We start from the raw sequence: 21,689 nt of genomic DNA, 5'->3' as shown, positions 1-21,689 counted from the left end.
TTCCTGTTCATGGTATGGTAGTAGTAAATAAGGTGTATGAATGTAGTAAAAGTATAGTAGTCTACATATACATATATAAATACAGGTTTCCTAATTGATTGATTCAACAACCAACACCGCTGAGCCGAAACTACGAAAGCTAGAAAGTCGAAATTTGTATAGATTGCATTAACAAAATTTCGAAGAGATAAGAATCGATTATGAAAATTTACACCCCTAGTAGAGGGAAAAAGGGAGTGAAAGTTTGTAGCGGGATCAATTTGTTTTTTTTTATTAGGAAATTTTTAGTTAGGAACTTGAAATTAGAGAATAGTTTAATAGTGATTTCTGTTTTTTAGGGTTCCGTAGTCAACTAGGAACCCTATAGTTTCGCCATGTCTGTCTCCGTCCGTCCGTCCGTCCGTCCGTCCGTCCGCGGATAATCTCAGTAACCGTAAGCACTAGAAAGCTGAAATTTAGTAACAATATGTATATCAATCACGCCAACAAAGTGCAAAAATAAAAAATGGAAAAAAATGTTTTATTAGGGTACCCCCCCCCCCTACATGTAAAGTGGGGGCTGATTTTTTTTTTCATTCCAACCCCAACGTGTGATATATTGTTGGATAGGTATTTAAAAATGAATAAGGGTTTACTAAGATCGTTTTTAGGGTTCCGTAGTCAACTAGGAACCCTTATAGTTTCGCCATGTCTGTCTGTCCGTCCGTCCGTCCGCGGATAATCTCAGTAACCGTAAGCACTAGAAAGCTGAAATTTGGTGCCAATATGTATATCAATCACGCCAACAAAGTGCAAAAATAAAAAATGCAAAAAAATGTTTTATTAGGGTACCCCCCTACATGTAAAGTGGAGGCTGATAATTTTTTTCATTCCAACCCCAACGTATGATATATTGTTGGATAGGTATTTAAAAATCAATAAGGGTTTACTAAGATCGTTTTTTGATGATATTAATATTTTCGGAAATAATCGCTCCTAAAGGAAAAAAAGTGCGTCCCCCCCTCTAACTTTTGAACCATATGTTTAAAAAATATGAAAAAAATCACAAAAGTAGAACTTTATAAAGACTTTCTAGGAAAATTGTTTTGAACTTGATAGGTTCAGTAGTTTTTGAGAAAAATAGGGAAAACTACGGAACCCTACATTGAGCGTGGCCCGACACGCTCTTGGCCGGTTTTTTTGATAATATTAATATTTTCGGAAATTATCACAGTTATAGTGACTTTCATATTTTTATAAGAACAGCATGCACTTACGTCCAGAACAGTGACATTTGGTGCATTGGAACTGCTCATGATGTGTCACTTTTTAACCGTCGCCTCAAATCTGAGAGATTTGAGGCGAGGTTCTCAATTCGTCTGTATGTTTATTTTTTTTTCATTTTTTATGTTTGTTCCTCGATATCTCCGTTGTTACTGGACCGATTAAAAAAAAAAAAAAATTGAATGTATATGAATACAGATTGGTCCCATTTTTCTCAGAACCCAGTTCTGATGATGGGATCCTGGAGTAATCGAGGGAACTCCTCGAATCTGAAAGGCATACGTATGGTGATTTTTGTGTTTTTAAAGGAACAGCATGCATTTAGGTACGGAACAGTGACATTTGGTGCAGTGGAACTGCTGATGATGGCCAGAACGGAACTTCTCAAATCTGAACGGCACGCTTATAGTGACTTTGGTATTTTTATAAGAACAGCATGCACTTTCGTCCAGAACAGTGACATTTGGTGCAGTGGAACTGCTGATGATGGTCAGAACCGATCTTCTCAAATCTGAACGGAACACTTATAGTGACTTTGGTATTCTTATAAGAACATCATGCACTTACGTCCAGTCCAGAACAGTGATATTTGGTGCAGTGGAACTGCTGATGATGGTCAGAACACTCAGAACCAAACTCCTCAAATCTGAACGGCACGCTTATAGTGACTTTGGTATTTTTATAAGAACAGCATGCACTTACGTCCAGAACAGTGACATTTGGTGCAGTGGAACTGCTGATGATGGTCAGAACCGAACTCCTCAAATCTGAACGGCACACTCATAGTGACTTTGGTATTTTTGTAAGAAAAGCATGCATTTAAGTTCAGAACAGTGACATTTATTTAGTTATGTTTGTTAAGCATATTGAGTTTTCAAGTCAAAGTTTGTCAAGCTTCGATTTCTTATAATCGGATTCATGAGGAATTGAGAAACTCCTCAAACCTTAGCGTTATACGTATATTGATTTGTGTTGCCATCAAATAATTAAAGCATTAAAAGCAGTTTTAAAAAATACCTACACATTTCTACATAATCCAACATTCGCAAGTAGCCACCAGAACCCGAAAGGCGGCGGTTTTTTTTTTCTTAAAAAATATTAAACGTTTTTTTATGAGATAGGAGGCAAACGAGCAGATAGGCTGCCTGATGGTAAGCGATGACTGCCGCCCATGGACACCAGAAGCACCAGAAGTGTTGGAGGTGCGTTGCCGGCCTTTAAGATGGATGTACGCTCTTTTCTTGAAGGTTTGAAGGTCGCATTGGTCCGGAAATACCGCTGGCGACAATTCATTCCACAGTTTAACTGTGCATGGCGTGACCAAATTTGCAAAACATTGCGTCTTAGAAACATTTTAAACTTTAAAATGTTTTTAAAATTTAAAGGGTGAAAATCAAAATATGTACATGTTCGTTCTAAAAGTAGCTGATCAAACATCGTCGGTTTGGAAAGCCTGCGGTAAAATTTTTGCTCATTACTATACATATTCGATTTAGAGGGTTTTGAGATTTAGGAAATAAAACAACGCTTCATTAGATTTAATTTAATAGCATTATGTAATTATAATGTCAATGTAAGTGCAAGCAGTCTTATTTACAACAAACTTACAAGCGGAAAGAAATATATGCAGAAAGAAAAAAGAAGCTGTCAATACTGAATCCCCTAGGGTGACAATGTATGAATAGCACAGAAAAGTATTAAAATAACATAAAAACCGGCCAAAAGCGTGTCGGGCCACGCTCAGTGTAGGGTTCCGTAGTTTTCCGTATTTTTCTCAAAAACTAACCTATAAAGTTCAAAACAATTTTCAAAGAAAGTCTTTGTAAAGTTCTACTTTTGTGATTTTCTTCATATTTTTAAACATATGGTTCAAAAGTTATAGGGGGGGGGGGGCGCACTTTTTTTCCTTTAGGAGCGATTATTTCCGAAAATATGAAAATTATCAAAAATCGATCTTAGTAAAACCTAATTCATTTTTAAATACCTATCTAACAATATATCACACGTTGGGGTTGAAATGAAAAAAAAAATCTGCCCCCTCTTTATATGTAGGGGTACCCTAATAAAACATTTTTTCCATTTATTATTATTATTAACGACCTTCCACATATTTATAATGAGCCCAAATATGATGGGGTTATGATGAGGAGAATAGCAGTTCTGTTGACCACCTCCTGACTCCATCATGAGAACTTGGACCTCGTCTAGTTCAATGGTGCTCGTCAGCCCAAATCTAATGAGCCCGAACATGATGGGGTTATGATGAGGAGAATAGCAGTTCTGTTGGCCACCTCCTGACTCCATCATGAGACCCTGGACCTCATCTAGTTCGATGGTGCTCGTCAGCCCAAATCTAATGAGCCTAAACATGATGGGGTTATGATGAGGAGAATAGCAGTTCTGTTGACCACCTCCTGACTCCATCATAAGACCTTGGACCTCATCTAGTTCCATGGTGCTCGTCAGCCCAAATGTAATGAGCCCGAACATGATGGGGTTATGATGAGGAGAATAGCAGTTCTGTTGGCCACCTCCTGACTCCATCATGAGACCCTGGACCTCATCTAGTTCGATGGTGCTCGTCAGCCCAAATCTAATGAGCCCAAACATGATGGGGTTATGATGAGGAGAATAGCAGTTCTGTTGACCACCTCCTGACTCCATCATGAGACCCTGGACCTCATCTAGTTCGATGGTGCTCGTCAGCCCAAATCTAATGAGCCCAAACATGATGGGGTTATGATGAGGAGAATAGCAGTTCTGTTGACCACCTCCTGACTCCATCATAAGACCTTGGACCTCATCTAGTTCCATGGTGCTCGTCAGCCCAAATGTAATGAGCCCGAACATGATGGGGTTATGATGAGGAGAATAGCAGTTCTGTTGGCCACCTCCTGACTCCATCATGAGACCCTGGACCTCATCTAGTTCGATGGTGCTCGTCAGCCCAAATCTAATGAGCCCAAACATGATGGGGTTATGATGAGGAGAATAGCAGTTCTGTTGACCACCTCCTGACTCCATCATAAGACCTTGGACCTCATCTAGTTCAATGGTGCTCGTCAGCCCAAATCTAATGAGCCCGAACATGATGGGGTTATGATGAGGAGAATAGCATTTCTGTTGGCCACCTCCTGACTCCATCATGAGACCCTGGACCTCATCTAGTTCGATGGTGCTCGTCAGCCCAAATCTAATGAGCCCAAACATGATGGGGTTATGATGGGGAGAATAGCAGTTCTGTTGACCACCTCCTGACTCCATCATAAGACCTTGGACCTCATCTAGTTCGATGGTGCTCGTCAGCCCAAATGTAATGAGTCCAAACATGATGGGGTTATGATGAGGAGAATAGCTGTTCTGTTGACCACCTCTGACTCCATCATGAGACCTTGGACCTCATCTAGTTCGATGGTGCTCGTCAGCCCAAATCTAATGAGCCCAAACATGATGGGGTTATGATGAGGAGAATAGCAGTTCTGTTGACCACCTCCTGACTCCATCATGAGACCTTGGACCTCATCTAGATCGATGGTGCTCATCAGCCCAAATCTAATGAGCCCAAACATGGTGGAGTTATGATAAGTAGAATAGCAGTTCTGTTGAACATCTCCTGCCTGACTCCATCATCATGAGAACCAGAACCTCATCCTGGTTCCAAAATATAATAATAATTCAAACTCTCAACAAACTTCACGTATAACTTAAAATCCAAAATCATATGAAAAGCATGTCGAATGCTAAAATTGCATAAGGTGTAAAAAGGATCAAGATTTGTTTAGTCGCAGTTTACGGCACTTCTCGGAACTATCGCGCTGCTTACGAAAGCTAGGTGCGCCGGACGATCAAACGCAGGTCCGTTGTCTTCGAGCGCTCGGCGCAGACTGAGCGGGCTCGCGTTAGCACAGTGTCTTTTATTCGAATTTTAGGTGTTTTAAAAACATATCTATCGACAGAAAGGTATGTCTTATATGTATGATTTTTTTCTTATAGGTCAATAAGAAGTTCTAGTTTAGGATAATATTATTTAAGAGTTACAAAAAATGCAGGAATCGCAGGAAAAATACATAATGTAAACCTCTTTTTATCGAAAAAATGGGGAGGATACGGAAGGTTATTTATCCACCATTTCAAGTAAATCTTAAAATGTCAAAGTATTAGCTAACTCGTACAGGATATAACAAATAGGATTGTGATCATTTATTACCCCAAATAACATTTTTAACAGCACAATCACGATTCTAAACGAGCTATCCCACTACGAAATTTGAAAACGTCTTCCGAAAAAACTGATTTTTCGGAAGTATAAAAAGACATATTTTAAAGTAGTACCAATTGACTTTCTAGCTTAAGATATGTACTTTTAGGAACATTATCATTTTTTTAATAATCATTTATAGTTTCTTTATAATTTTGAATGAAAAAGGTTCCATTTTGCAAATAACGCTCGTCTTTAGGAGTAAGGCCTCTTAAGTAAATAAATAACACTCCATCGTTTTTGGGTCGGGAGTTAAAAATCAAAGCTTACTATTTAGAATTTTTTACGAAATATTTATGTACAACTAATGTCTAAAAAAAGTCCTTGTACCCCAAAAGTCTTTTTCCAAGGCTCGCGGAAGAGGGCCAAAAGCATTAACCTCCTTCTTGGTGTCGGCTGACTCAACCGCACGTGACCGGCAAGGAGAGCACTTGTTGTATCAAATAACTGTCGTTATGTGTAGTACAAGTTACTACAATAGGCGATATTCAACTGTCGCTAGGATGTCTTAAAACATGAGCGATTTTTTTTTATATACCAGATGTGGCAAACAAGCCTGTGGTCCATTTGATGGTAAGCGGTCACCGTATCCTATGGACGCTTGCAACTCCAAAGGTGTTACTTGCGCGTTGCTGATTGACAATCCAGTAGGTTCTAGATTGGTTCTTCTGTTTTTTTATGTCACGAAATATTAATGTACTAATAAGTTCTTGTACCCCAAATAGTGCTTTTCCAAAACTAGGCAAAAGCATTAACCTCCTTCTTGGTGTTGGCTGACTCAACTGAACGTGACTAGCAAGGAGAGCACTTGTTGTTATATCACTTTATATTAAATAACTGTCGTTATGTGTAGTACAAGTTAATAGCGACTGGTCTGGCCTGGTGGCTAGACTGACCCTGCCTGAGCCGCGTTCCTGATGGGTTGGAATCCAGGTACGGGCATTTATTTGTGTGATGAGCACAGATATTTGTTCCTGAATCATGGACGCTTTATAATTATGTATATTATATGCATTTGTATATTTAATTATATAGATTGTCTGGGACCCACAACAGAAGCCTTCTTCAGCTTACCATGGGACTCGGTCAATTTGTGTAAGAATTTCCTATACTTAACGCTTATTATTTATTAATATTTATTAGCATGAGCGACTTTCAATTGACAAATCGCTAGGAAGTCTTAGAAGCATGAGCGATACGTAGATTTACGACAGATTCTGCCCCTTTTTAGGAGTTTTCAGGGGCGGCTCACTCCGCGATCCTTTCACCGCGCTACAAGTACATGCCGGCGGCCGCGAGTTCGCGGCCCATTCAGTGGCGACGACCTTCGCGCGGCGCAATAGAATTCAATGTCGTCTGCACGCGTGCGGTCCGTTTGTTAATGTAGGTAATAATTTAGAATGGCGGCGTTTTGTGAACTTCAAAGGAGTGAGCCTTCTGTACTTGTACTATTATATATTCTGTGGAGTTTTCTAAATTTAATGGCGCACAATATCATTTGTATTGGCTCTAAAGTAAGCGAGATCATTAGATTCATTGGTTTTTCTAATGAATCGCTAACTTACAAGATTCTTACATCGCTACCTTTCACGCTTTGCACCACACATGTTAGCAAGTGTTCTAAGTGTATTTTACACATGGCATGGTGTAGTAGTGGGTCAATGATTGCATTCGGCAACCCGATGGTGTCATAGTGGTTTATTGCCATACTTATTACTTGTTAGACTACTCATCTCCGGCGGTTCTGTCTGCGACATTTCCTGTCAAATGCGAGTGAAATGTGTAGAAAGTAAGTATTGCAGACGTTAGCGAATATCTATATCTAAATATATAAAAGAAGAAGCTGACTGACTGACTGACTGACATATCAACGCACAGCCGAAACCGCTGGTCCTAGAGATTTCAAATTTGGCACGTAGGTTCCTTATATAGTGTAAAGGAGCACTAAGAAAGGATTTTCCAAAATTCACCTCCTAAGGGGGTCAAATGGGGGTTCAAAGTTTGTATGGGGAAACAAGATTAGTTTGACTATTTTATACGAAACTTCACAGGAAGATTCCTTAAGACATATGACTGAATACGTGTTTCAGGTTTTTTGAAAATTTAACCCCTAAAAGGGTAAAAAGGGGTGATAAAGTAAAAAAATCAATATGGGTATCGTTTTTATGGTTTATCGGGTCGCTGATCACGATAAATACAACGTTTTTAAAATCTAACGAGGCGGAAGTGAAATACCTTCTCCCCTGCTGTGGTGCAATGGGGTTTAAATATCAAAAAAATATATAAAAGAAGATATTGACTGACTGACTGACATATCAATGCACAGCCGAAACCGCTGGTCCTAGAGATGTCAAATTTGGCACGTAGGTTCCTCATATAGTGTAGAGGAGCACTAAGAATGGATTTTTCAAAATTCGCCTCCTAAGGGGGTCAAATAGGGGGTTCAAAGTTTGTATGGGGTAACAATGTTAGTTTCACTGTTTTATTCGAAACTTCACAGGAGGGATCCTAAAAACATATGACTAAAGACGTGTTTCAGGTTTTTTGAAAATTGAACCTCTAAAAGGGTGAAAAGGGGGTGATAAAGTCAAAAAACTAATATGGGTATCGTTTTTACGGTTTATTGGGTCGCTGATCACGATAAATACAACGTTTTTAAAATCTAACGAGGCGGAAATGAAATACCTTCTTCCCTGTTGTGGTGCAATGGGGTTAAAATATCAAAAAAAATATATAAAAGAAGAAACTGACTGACTGACTGACATATCAACGCATTCAACGCACAGCCAAAACCGCTGGTCTTAGAGATTTCAAATTTGGCACATATGTTCCTTATATAGTGTAGAGGAGCACTAAGAAAGGATGTTTCAAAATTCTCCTCTTAAAAGGGTGAAATGGGGGTTCAAAGTTTGTATGGGGAAACAAGATTAGTTTGACTATTTTATTCGAAACTTCACAGGAGGATTTCTAAAGACATATGACTAAATACATGTTTCAGGTTTTTTTGAAAATTTTACCCCTAAAGGGGTGCAAAGGGAGTAAAATGGTTTATCGGGTCGCTGATCACGATAAATACAACGATTTTAAAATATAATGAGGTGGAAAAGAAATTTTCTCCCCTGTTGTTGTGCAATGGGGTTAAAATATCCAAAATAGCCATAAGTATAGGTTTAGTTTTCATCTTTACTTCTGGTTCAAGAGATTTCAAATTGACACGGAAGTTCCAGGAGAACTAAGAAAGGATTTTTCAAAGTTCACCTCCTATTAGCATGATAATTTGACAGGGGCAAGGACAGGGACAGGGACAGGGACAGGGACGGGACGGGACGGGACGGGACGGGACGGGACGGGATAGGGTTAGGGATAGGGATAGGGAAGGGATAGGGATAGGGATAGGGATAGGGATAGGGATAGGGATAGGGATAGGGATAGGGATAGGGATAGGGATAGGGATAGGGATAGGGATAGGGATAGGGATAGGGATAGGGATAGGGATAGGGATAGGGATAGGGATAGGGATAGGGATAGGGATAGGGATAGGGATAGGGATAGGGATAGGGATAGGGATAGGGATAGGGATAGGGATAGGGATAGGGATAGGGATAGGGATAGGGATAGGGATAGGGATAGGGATAGGGATAGGGATAGGGATAGGGATAGGGATAGGGATAGGGATAGGGATAGGGATAGGGATAGGGATAGGGATAGGGATAGGGATAGGATAGGGATAGGGATAGGGATAGGGATAGGGATAGGGATAGGATAGGGATAGGATAGGGATAGGGATAGGGATAGGGATAGGGATAGGGATAGGGATAGGGATAGGAGATAGGATAGGGATAGGGATAGGATAGGATAGGGATAGGGATAGGGATAGGATAGGATAGGGATAGGATAGGATAGGATAGGATAGGGATAGGGATAGGATAGGGATAGGATAGGGATAGGGATAGGGATAGGATAGGGATAGGATAGGATAGGATAGGGATAGGATAGGGATAGGGATAGGGATAGGGATAGGGATAGGGATAGGGATAGGGATAGGATAGGGATAGGGATAGGATAGGGATAGGGATAGGGATAGGGATAGGATAGGGATAGGGATAGGGATAGGATAGGGATAGGGATAGGGATAGGGATAGGATAGGGATAGGGATAGGGATAGGGATAGGGATAGGGATAGGGATAGGGATAGGGATAGGGATAGGGATAGGGATAGGGATAGGGATAGGGATAGGGATAGGGATAGGGATAGGGATAGGGATAGGGATAGGGATAGGATAGGGATAGGGATAGGGATAGGGATAGGGATAGGGATAGGGATAGGGATAGGGATAGGGATAGGGATAGGGATAGGGATAGGGATAGGGATAGGGATAGGGATAGGGATAGGGATAGGGATAGGGATAGGGATAGGGATAGGGATAGGGATAGGGATAGGGATAGGGATAGGGATAGGGATAGGGATAGGGATAGGGATAGGGATAGGGACAGGGATAAGAATAGGGATTGGGGTCGGAATAATCGGTCGGCAATCGATATCTAGGCAGTGTAAAATGCAGGTGGCTCAGTGGGAAGGGATTAGTAAGTAGGCATCGGCGAGTATCCTGCATCTGTAGACTGTAATAACTATTACATTCAATGTGCTGTAAGAAGATCGTTGTTTGCTTGCCTTTTATATGTTTACGTTTGCAATAAGTATAAGCAAAATGGAAAAAATTGTAAGCGATAATGCAAGAAAGTACTTTTTACCCTACCGACCATAGCGTCGAGATACTGGCTATGTGGGTTGTATGAAGTTTCCCCAGTATAAATATTCATATAGGTAAAATACATACATATTCGTACCTACTACCTACGCTGTGGTCGCTGTGTAACAATTCTACAATCATTGCAAGAATTTCTTTTAAAACAATAGTAATATGTGTAAGGTACAGTCGGCCAAAAAAGTGGTTTACCACTTTTCGATCAATAGAGTCGAAAAGTGGTAAACCACTTTCTTGGCTGACCGTACAGCAAATAGATCAGTTATAATGGCAGTCGAGAATTGCCCCGCTTTACCTTAATCGAAATAATCGCGGATAGATGTACCTAAATACAAAGAAACCTACGGATCCAAATGAAAATCTTATTTTTTGTAAACGTTTCAATAAGAATACTTTTATTACGCGGGCGAAGCCGCGGGTAAAAGCTAGTAATATTATAAATGGGAAAGTATGTGTGTCTGGTTGTTTGTCCGTCTTTCACGGCAAAACGGAGCGACGAATTGTCGTGATTTTTTAAGTGGAGATAGTTTAAGGGATGGAGAGTGACATAGGCTACCTTTTGTCTCTTTCTAACGCGAGCAAAGCCGCGGGCAAAAGCTAGTATGTAATATATTGATTTATGTTTCTCATTATTTTCAATCGTATACTAAACAAAAGTTTCTGTTTGAAACCAATGTTCATAGAGCAGGCTCCAAGGGGATGTTCGTTTGCAAAAATAGCGCGCCTCATTCTGACTTCAGATATATATTTTCTAGATCCCGGACACCATATAAACACATGTTGCCAACCAGTTTTGTGGTCCCCTTCCCCGCACCCCGCCAATCAAAATACGCATACAAAGAAAAAAAAATTCTTCATCAAACCATGCCGTGTGTATCATCAAATGAAAGGGCTTACTGAGTAGTTCACGAATATATAGCATACTATAACATTTATTACACTTCCTCTAAGATTATTTTGAAAGTTTACTAATATGCTCGATTTTCGAGTTAACTTTAAACCACTATTGCTTGAGAAGTTATGAATATATTTTAATCGTTATTATTTTAAATAACTAACAATAGTCCATTGTTTGCGAACCAATAGTTCGTACAGTGAAAAAGTTGCATGGAGGAGCGGGGGAGCAATCAATAATGGCGAGTTTATATGCCGCTTTTATAATGTAGGTACTAGTTTTAATTTGACCGCGGCTTCGCTCGCGTTAGAAAGAGACAAAAAGTAGCCTATGTCACTCTCCATCCCTTCAACTTTCTTCACTTAAAAAATTACGAGTACGTCAATTCGTCGCTCCATTTTGCCGTGAACGACGGACAAACAAACAGACACACACTTTCCCATTTATAATATTAGTATGGATAAAGAGTTTAGGTCTAAATATATTTTTTTGTAAATAAGTATAGACGAAAAATCTTGGAAAAAAATAAATAATAAAATCGATTTTCTACTTAGTTGAAAGGTAATTAAATTTGAAAGCAGATTCATTAGTACACTTAGTCTCAAACCATTGCTAGTAGCCTAACAAGACCTCTACTAACCAAATATAAGACGATCCAAGCATATATAACACATATTTCATAATATCCGTCAAACCGCTGTCAGATCACATTCACGATCAAGAGCACAAAGTAAAGATGGCCGCCTTGCATAAGATAAGTGCATTTCGACATGCTACTTGATTTATCAATTCACAAGGTAACATCTAGATCGGTTTTGAAAGGCTTGTTAAAATTGCAATTTCATATGTGATGTGTAGTTTTTAATTTAATAATAATAAATAAAATAAATATTGGGGACACCTTACACAGATCAACTTAGCCCCAAACTAAGCAAAGCTTGTACTATGGGTGCTAGGCGACGATATACAATACTTACATAGATAAATACATACTTATATACATAGAAAACATCCATGACTCAGGAACAAATATCTGTGCTCATCACACAAATAAATGCCCCTACCGGGATTCGAACCCAGGACCGTGGCTTAGCAGGCAGGGTCACTACCGACTGAGCCAGACCGGTCGTCAGAATTTAAAGTATCAATTAAAGAAACAGGTACCTAGCTGTTTCTTTAATTGACGGCCCGATTCGAAATTTTATATATGTCAAATATTACGATCGGATCGGATATTCAATTCAATTCAATTCAATTCTTTATTGCTTCCATGTTGGTACAAGATTTAACAGGTGACAGATATAAAAGGCAAGGATATGTCTGTGTCAAAAATGGTGTTTGCCAGAAAACGTCACTCTTGACTTTTATGTGCTTTTATTGACTTTTTGTTGAGTTAATCATAAATTTTGAACATAATAGAAGTGTGTTTAGAGTACATTATTGTTAAATTACTTAAGATAAATACATTATAAAAATTAAAGCACGAAAGTAAATTGGCAATTTTTTGGAATTAGGGTTCTGATGACGGCATGCCGAGACATGTTCTTTACCTAAAAACCTCCATTATGATCATAGGTAAAAGCATTAATTAAGAAAATTATATTTAATTGTTTTCTAAGAATACAAAAATAAATCAACATTGACATTACAAATACGATAGATAACCTCTTTATTCTTCAAAAAATAACAAAATCTCATGGTATGTGACCCTGATGAGATAGAGTGACCGATTGCAACCTATGCGTCACTTGTGTGTTAAAATTGCAGTCTTATTACAATACTCTAAAACAAAGTGCATAATTAGATGATACATAGCTTATAAAGATTAAAGATTACAGCGAGGTCACTATACATTCGAAGCTTGGTCTTGGTTTATCTATCCAAATCATCATCATCATCCTCCTTGCGTTATGCCGGCATTTGCCACGGCTCATTGAGAGCCTGGGGTCCGCTTTTGGCAACCCCAAAATTTGGCGTAGGCACTAGTTTTACGAAAGTGACCGAGAGTTTTATGAGTGACTGCCATCTGACCTCCCAACACGAAGGGTAAAGGTCTTATTGGGATTAGTCCGGTTTCCTGACGATGTTTTCGTTCACCGAAAAGCGACTGGCAAATATCAAATGACATTTCGCACATAAGTTCCGAAACTTCCGGTACGATCTGGGGTTCGAACCCGCGACCTCCGGATTGAAGTCGCACGCTCTTACCGCTAAGCTATCAGCACTTATTTCATCTATCCGAACCTAGTATTTTTATTGATATTGCCAAGATAAGTCTTGGTTATTTCCATACAGGTAGGTGGATTGCGTTGAATTGTATAATTACACTATTTACACTGTATTCCGTACAAAGTATCTATGTTACCTAATGCTTGGGACCTTTCGCTGTATATTTCCTGATGCGATTTAATAATTTAGTAACTACAAACTTGAAACATAGGCTTTAAACTAAGTACAATTTTGATGTGACATACTATAGTCTATAATATACTCGTAACGTTTAATCTTGTAATCAAATTGAATACTTAACTTTATAGTTTTTAAGATATTTCCTGGTACTACAGCAATCGCTAGACTAGATTATAAATGTTGTCAATGATACTAACCCCCTTCATAAACGTTCACTAAAGTTATCAAGCCGATACATTTCGTTTGTCCCTTTCTATCACACCAATACGTCGGAAAGGGACAAACGAACTTTATCGGCGTGATAACTTTAGTGTACGTTTATGAATAAAGGTGGTGTTTTACTTATTATATATTTAACAGCCATTGCATATTGAAAAATATACAAGCCACAGTTAGAAGTCTGTTTCTAATATGACAAGTGACCTGACGAAGCCTGCATTGCGGATGAATTTTCACATTGGAGTAGTGTTAAGTTATGTTATATTTTAATGTTGGAATTGTAATTTTTGTATATGTACGTATATTCTTATTTGACGCAATTAAAATTAATTATCTCCATATGACAACTTGAAAATTACCTTTTGTAACTTGTATCTCTTTTCAAATGGCCCACAAGTGAACATTCTTTAGCGATATTCGCTATGCTAACTGCAAGACGATTTCTTTACACATTCGATTGCATATGTTACGTTGTTTCATTTCAACCGAGATCTATATCAAGCAAGAAGTCACACTTCACGTCTTTCACCTACCGCCTACCGCGAACATCGAATTACGAACATCTATCTCCTTTACTTCAATGATGGCTCACTTGGTAGTGACAGAGGCAGCTGTCCAAAATTTGAGAATTTTGGTATCCGTGGTAGGCCCTCAGTTTTAATACACCTTATGTTATAGTCTTAAATAATATATTCGCTTGTTTTGTACTGGTGAAGGGTTAAGTGATTGCCAGCTTGATTTGGCAATTAGATTTTATCTTGGATAAGCCATTGTGATAGTTCGAATGATACGTTTCGGCAGTAATTAAAATATATCTTTTACTTTAAGGCCCGAATAAGAAAGTAATGGTTATCTTTTTTGGAAAGGAGAATTTAGCGACCAAGTCCTAACAATTTTGCAATCACGCATTTGGCCTAACTGTCTCGGTTGACCTTAAATATAAAGTGGCCTATTTCCCAGTGACATCGACACTTGACACTGACGATTCTGTGCCTATTTTTGGGTTGAAAAGTAGCATTATTACTCAGCGTCAATATTTCCTTGTTGAACTATCAATGAACGGCGAAGTCGGGCGACAGTTGTGTTGTCACTTGTCACTGTGATGAAACAAGCCTCAGGGCGATCCAAGACTATGAGACGGCATAGCCCATGTGATATTTTGCAGTCTTGCTTTTTATTTTTTATTAAAACTATCTATCATTCTATTAGAAGGTAAAATCAAATTGTGCAATACTAGTTAGGTAGTTATCAAATTTATAATCAATCTATTAATGATCTTCTATAATAGTCACATTATTGTTCACATCTCGCAACAGCGCCATAATAATATATCTATTAGCAATAATACTTATCGATCTATAAAAGACAGTTAAGGGCCATCAAACTGGTTACGGTCGCCCTTTATTGCATTACGACAGATTCTTACTGTGGTAACTTAGTAAGTGATTATTACTTGCAACTGTGCCTTGCGCCGTGGCTTGCGTGGGCGACGGTCGCGCGATGGTCGCGCGACGGCGATGCGACGCATACGAAATCAAACCTTATCGATATGGAAGTATGAGACGCGACGGCGACGGTCGCGCGACCGAGTGGATTTGAGTGGAATTGAGTCGTCGGAACCCGACCCCTCTCTGGACTTTGTACGCTCCTTTATGCTGTGTACTTAACACAGCAAAAAGGAGTGTACAAGTTTCTAATGGGGTGGCAACGCGCATGTGACACTCTTTGATTACGCGGTGACCGCTTTCCATCAGGCGGACCGTATGCTAATGCTAATAAGGAAGTGTACCTACAGGTTTTTAATGGGTTGGCAACGCGCATGTGACACTCCTTGAGTTGCAGGCGTTCATAGGTTACGGTGACGGCTTTCCATCAGGCGGACTGTAAGCTTGTTTTCCACCGGCGTAGTAGCTTTCACCTACCAAAAATCGCTTGTTAGAATGAACATGCGTATGCGCAATTGCGCAAGCGTTCAGCAATAACGACGCGACGCGTATGTACGCGTCTTAATACTAACGAGCGATCTTTGGTTTTTGATTCCGCGTCGCTAGGTTTACGGAAACGGTACCAACCGATCTAGTCACTTACAAATGATTGATAAAGTTTGGTTTTGCCAGTGGCGGGGCGTGAAAAATTTCGTTGGTAAAGCCGGAGGGGTTTTCGGGATCTGTTTTGTATGGACTTAAATATAAAATAAATAAATAAATATTGGGGGACACCTTACACAGATCAACTTAGACACAAACTAAGCAAAGCTTGTACTATGGGTGTTAAGCGACGATATACATATACATAATATATAAATACTTAATAGATAAATACATACATACATAGAAAACATCCATGACTCAGGAACAAATATCTGTGCTCACCACACAAATAAATGCCCTTACCGGGATTCGAACCTGGGGCCGCGGCTCAGCAGGCAGGGTCACTACCGACTGAGCCAGACCGGTCGTCAAACAGGCACTGGAGAATTGTAGGAAACCCGTAGGAAATCGAGTTGTAAAGATGCTACGCCACTGGGTTTTACTAAGATTTGAACCCGGGACTAGTTTCTTTTTAGGGTTCCGTAGTCCACTAGGAACCCTTATAGTTTCGCCATGTCTGTCTGTCCGTCCGTCCGTCCGTACGCGGATAATCTCAGTAACCGTTAGCACTAGAAAGCTGAAATTTGGTACCAATATGTATATCAATCACGCCAACAAAGTGCAAAAATAAAAAATGGAAAAAAATGTTTTATTAGGGTACCCCCCCTACATGTAAAGTGGGGGCTGATATTTTTTTTCATTCCAACCCCAACGTGTGATACATTGTTGGATAGGTATTTAAAAATAAATAAGGGTTTACTAAGATCGTTTTTTGATAATATTAATATTTTCGGAAATAATCGCTCCTAAAGGAAAAAAAAGTGCGTCCCCCCCCTCTAACTTTTGAACCATATGTTTAAAATTTATGAAAAAAATCACGAAAGTAGAACTTTATAAAGACTTTCTAGGAAAATTGTTTTGAAGTTGATAGGTTTAGTAGTTTTGGAGACAAATACGGAAAACTACGGAACCCTACACTGAGCGTGGCCCGACACGCTCTTGGCCGGTTTTTTTTTGATTTTAGTATGTCATATTAATCACTATTCAATATTCCATAAGCATTACGCTTAATGAATCACCACAAAGCTTTTAAGAAATCAGAATCAATCATTAATTGAGATGCGATTTTATTAATTTATCTCCTCTCTTTATTAATAGCCTTATCGGTGCTAATTAGGTGACGCATTATTTTAGAATAGTGTGTTGCATACATTATAATTTATTATACTTGTTACATAAGATCTAGTCAAGTTTTAGTGGAATCGCTAAATCTAGGTTTTGAATATTTAAGATTAGATTTGAATTTTTAGATCTAGGTATTTTAAATGGATTGTAACAAAGTAGGTAGATGTTATGAAATATTTACTACTTATACCTGTAACACCTTATTATGTAAATATGTTCATGGCTATGCAATAAATGAAATATGAAATATTTTATTACAAAACAAGCTATTTATGTGTACGAGTATACAGGTATCTAGGTACTAGTTAAATATGGTAGGCTTCGTGTTCATTGGATACACGTGGAACTTAATAGTGTAATAATGGAAAAAGTGGGTGAGTTACATTTGCCGGGGGGCATATGACTCATCCATTGTGACTGGGGAGTCGGGATTTGCCCCGCTGTACCTTAATTGATATTTTTCCATGTTTTTCAATTACTCGATTGATATTAGTTGAAATTACCCGCCAGTTGAAATTGTGCCCTGTCCTTTACTACCTATTAACCTAACCACATAATTAAAATTTTGAAAAAAAAAACCCCGACATAGTGGACCGATTTTCATGAAGTATGACTAAGAACACTCGCGACTAACTCAGCTTTCACACAAAAAAACTAAGTCTAAATCGGTTCATCCGTTCGGGAGCTACGATGCCACAGACAGACACACACACAGACAGACAGACAGACAGACAAACCGACAGACAGACACGTCCAACTTATAACACTCCGTCGTTTTTGCGTCGGGGGTTAAAAATGATTTATAGAATATGTTTATTAAACTTATCATAAGAAATATTATAAAACTATAATCACGACTCTAACAAAGAAAAAACCATACGAAGTGTACCAACCTACCTATACTTCCTCATATTTTGCAATTCGAACATCAAATAATTAGATTTGACCGTAATGGCGATAATCCGTTTGACCGCGGTCCACTTTTGGACGGACAGATGGACAGACGGACGGCGGAGAAAGGCGAGATTCACACTATGACCATAAGTGGTTGTGCGTGTTTCCATTATACGATATGTTTTTGATATCGATTTTTTTGACGACCGGTATGACCTAGCGGATAGTGGCACTAGAGATCATGCTTGTTAATTTGATGGTCCTGGGTTCGCATCTCGGTAAGGGCGTTTATAAATCTGATGAGCACAGATATGTGTTCCTAGGATCATGCAGTTTTAACGGTGGGATCATAATTAGCTGACACAAACTCTAAAACAATAAAACAGTTTACTATATTTTTCCCAAAGTATCAATTTTCCGTAAATTATGGACACCAAGCGAGCGGGCGGCGCGGCGCATCTGAGATTCTGAGCTCAAATCTTCAAGACGTCACACACAGATCAAACGGACCGGACGTTGCAATGGACACGCTCAAGACATGTAGAGTCGTAGATTAATCGAAGCGTCGAGTCCTGCGCTCGAGTTTCCTCTTACGTCACAATTCTACATCAAAACTGATACAATAACTCGAATCTCCCGTTCTTCAATTTACTGTTCGATAATAAACACAAGTTTGAGTAAAAATAAAATAAGTAAGTATTTAATTAATATAACCATAGCTGATAAATATTAAGGTCATATGATATATTAGAAGACAAAAATCCGCACACTGAAATCTTATAGAATATCATTGAAGCTAGCGGCAGCCATTGCAACTAATTTGCATCCATGAAATTTACATACATACATAAATTCGCGCCTGTCAGATAGGCTACTAGGCAGAACACTTCAAACTGCTCAAATATCAGTGCCACTTTAAGAATTTTAACGTGTTAAAAAAAAAAGATTTAACATCGATTTTTAAATGATTCACGGTTATTAGGTTTATGTTCTTTATTATGCATGTAAATGTAATGTAACTGCGTCTAAATATCGGTTTAATCATCGGTATAACCACAGTCTATTATATCCCCGTCAATATAAGTCTAATAAAAATACTTTGCAGAATATGTGCAGCACAAATCGTACACCTATTACTGTACACATTCATACATGTACATTCAATTTGACCTCTCAAACATTTATAAAAGATACATCCATAAAACAATAATGGAAGATCGAGATGCTTTTAACATCATCAAAATGACATCGTCCGCGTACCACCCGTTCTCTCTTATGTAAATGATTTAATCACCAAAAGATATTAAGACCATTAAAGCGGACGCGAACTAATATTTCTGAATACTATTAGGTATTACTGACCAGACGGATGCCAGTTCATCTAGACTAAAATGGTTTTTAATTTGGGTGGGTGGATTTATTGCATAATATGCTCGACGCGACGTCTGTTTGTATTTTAATGTATGTATGTATGTATGATAATTATGATGGCTTATGTTTAATAGGCATTAACGTAAAGTGTAGATTTAATATAATTTAGTATATTTTAATCAAAAAACAAGACGTTAAATCACGGAATCTAGACTATTTTGGAGGAAAGAGCAGACTCTAACCATTTAGCCTTTAAATGTAGAGTATAAGATACACTTTGGTGCGACTATTAGAGTAGCAAATGTAACCTTATATGTAACCCATTTTCCACAATCCACATGCATGAATAAATCATTTCATTTCATTTCAATGTCAAATGTCTATTAATTGGACAAAAAAATACAGGAACTATTTTAATAAGTATGCAATAATTATTTTCAAAACTTACCCTACTCATCATAGCAATTTTAATATAAATGAGTAAGTGATATAAGTGATTGTTATCTAAAGACGTACAATATTGAATATAATTATAGAAATTAATACAAAGGTAAACAACCCACGCGATTATCACTTCTTTCAGGCGATGATTTTTGAATCTTTTTATCCCTTTTACTTTCTTGAATATCATTAACAAGTATTAGTTATGCATACTAATTCTTAATTACCACTTGAATCTGAATAGGTATTATTAATAAGGATCAGTCAGTACTCTTATTTCACTAGAGAAATTAAACAGAAACATCAATATAATCTCATTGACTCATTGCGTAACACTGACTAACATTATGATATTTATGATATTCCAAATGCAATAAAAATGCAAAATAAGATCCTTAATGTATCTTACACAAGGAAATCAGGTCAATTGACATATTGTCTCAAATAATAACAGTTAAACTAACCTAACAAGGAAACCAAATGATCTCTAAGTAGCCTATACCTACTTAGCTTAGACGAGTTACATAAAGTTACGAAATCTTCTGTTTCAATTGTTTTATAGATCTTGATTAAGTAGTATCGATGATCTATTCGTAGAAGCGTAAGATGTAATATTTTAAGATAGCTATACCTCTTCATAGACAGCAAAGAGGATCGAGTATTATAGAGAGTTACTGTCAAAGTAAAATATGTAATCACAGTGCATAGACTGCCATCTCTTGACACAGGCTTAAAACTTTTAAACCTCAGTTTTGACTATTTGGCCCATGTCAAATTTTAATATTAGCACCATCTTGCCGAGCGTTCCCCAAAGGTGTAAGGCCATTTAGGTCACTGTACCTTTTTCTCTATGACTTTGAGGTGCGTTTTTTTTATGTCTTTGATAGACAGTAAGTTAAGAAAAATGGGATTGTTGGGAGCGCATTTCATTTCGTTATAAAAATATCACGTACAAATACAAAGATGTTAACATATAAGTATATTAAAAATGTAGTCTGTGTCACCCTGCACTACACTAACGCCGTGTCTTGCGTGGGCGACGGTCGCGTGACCGTCGCGCGACCGTCGCTGTCGCGTCTCATACTTCCATATCGATAAGGTTTGATTTCGTATGCGTCGCATCGCCGTCGATCGCGCGACCGTCGCCCACGCAAGCCACGGCGTAAGTACTCATTGTGACAAAAGGATAAAACTCAGCATTGGAACTAGACTTTGTTTGTGGCACCTTGTTCATGCTACATACATGCATCACATAAAAAAGCTTGGGCGTACATCACACACGTCACGTCACCAAATTGACACATCAGCGGCGCTTGACCTCTGCCATTGACGTGATTTACTTTATTCAAAAACGCTTAATTTAAACTTAACTAATAACACTAACATAATAAATATTATTGTATTAAAGCGTAACTGAAAAGGTCTCCACTCAGCTTCATGCCAAGGGACCCTGGAGGACCCTGACGCTGGTCTTCCGTGGAGACCCTTCCGAGAGAGCGCAGCTACAAAATATACAAAACAAATCATTTTATAGTTTTTGTATCTATATTTATATAAATTTGAATATAATTATAATTTTAATAATATTTTATGCTATGAACTATTCACCTGTAATAGTCATACTCAATTTTTACAAAATAAATGCATAGAAATAATATGATTAGATCCAAATGATTGGCGTAACCTGGCCAATTTACCGGCGCATGCGCGGCCTGGTCACGATCAAGGCCGGAGGCTTAGTCAAAATAAATAGCCATCTTTACTAGTTACTAAAACAGTAGAATTGAGTGCATATTTAGTATAGTGATACTAGGAAATGCTTTGTCATACGCAAAAATATTGTCTTGAGTTAATTTATTTTATTTCAGGTATATTTATTGTTTTACCAACAATTAAAC

The sequence above is a fragment of the Leguminivora glycinivorella genome, chromosome 7 (assembly GCF_023078275.1).
Source record: "Leguminivora glycinivorella isolate SPB_JAAS2020 chromosome 7, LegGlyc_1.1, whole genome shotgun sequence".
In the NCBI taxonomy this organism is placed as follows: Eukaryota; Metazoa; Arthropoda; class Insecta; order Lepidoptera; family Tortricidae; genus Leguminivora; species Leguminivora glycinivorella.
Note: the sequence above shows the minus strand (reverse complement) of the source record.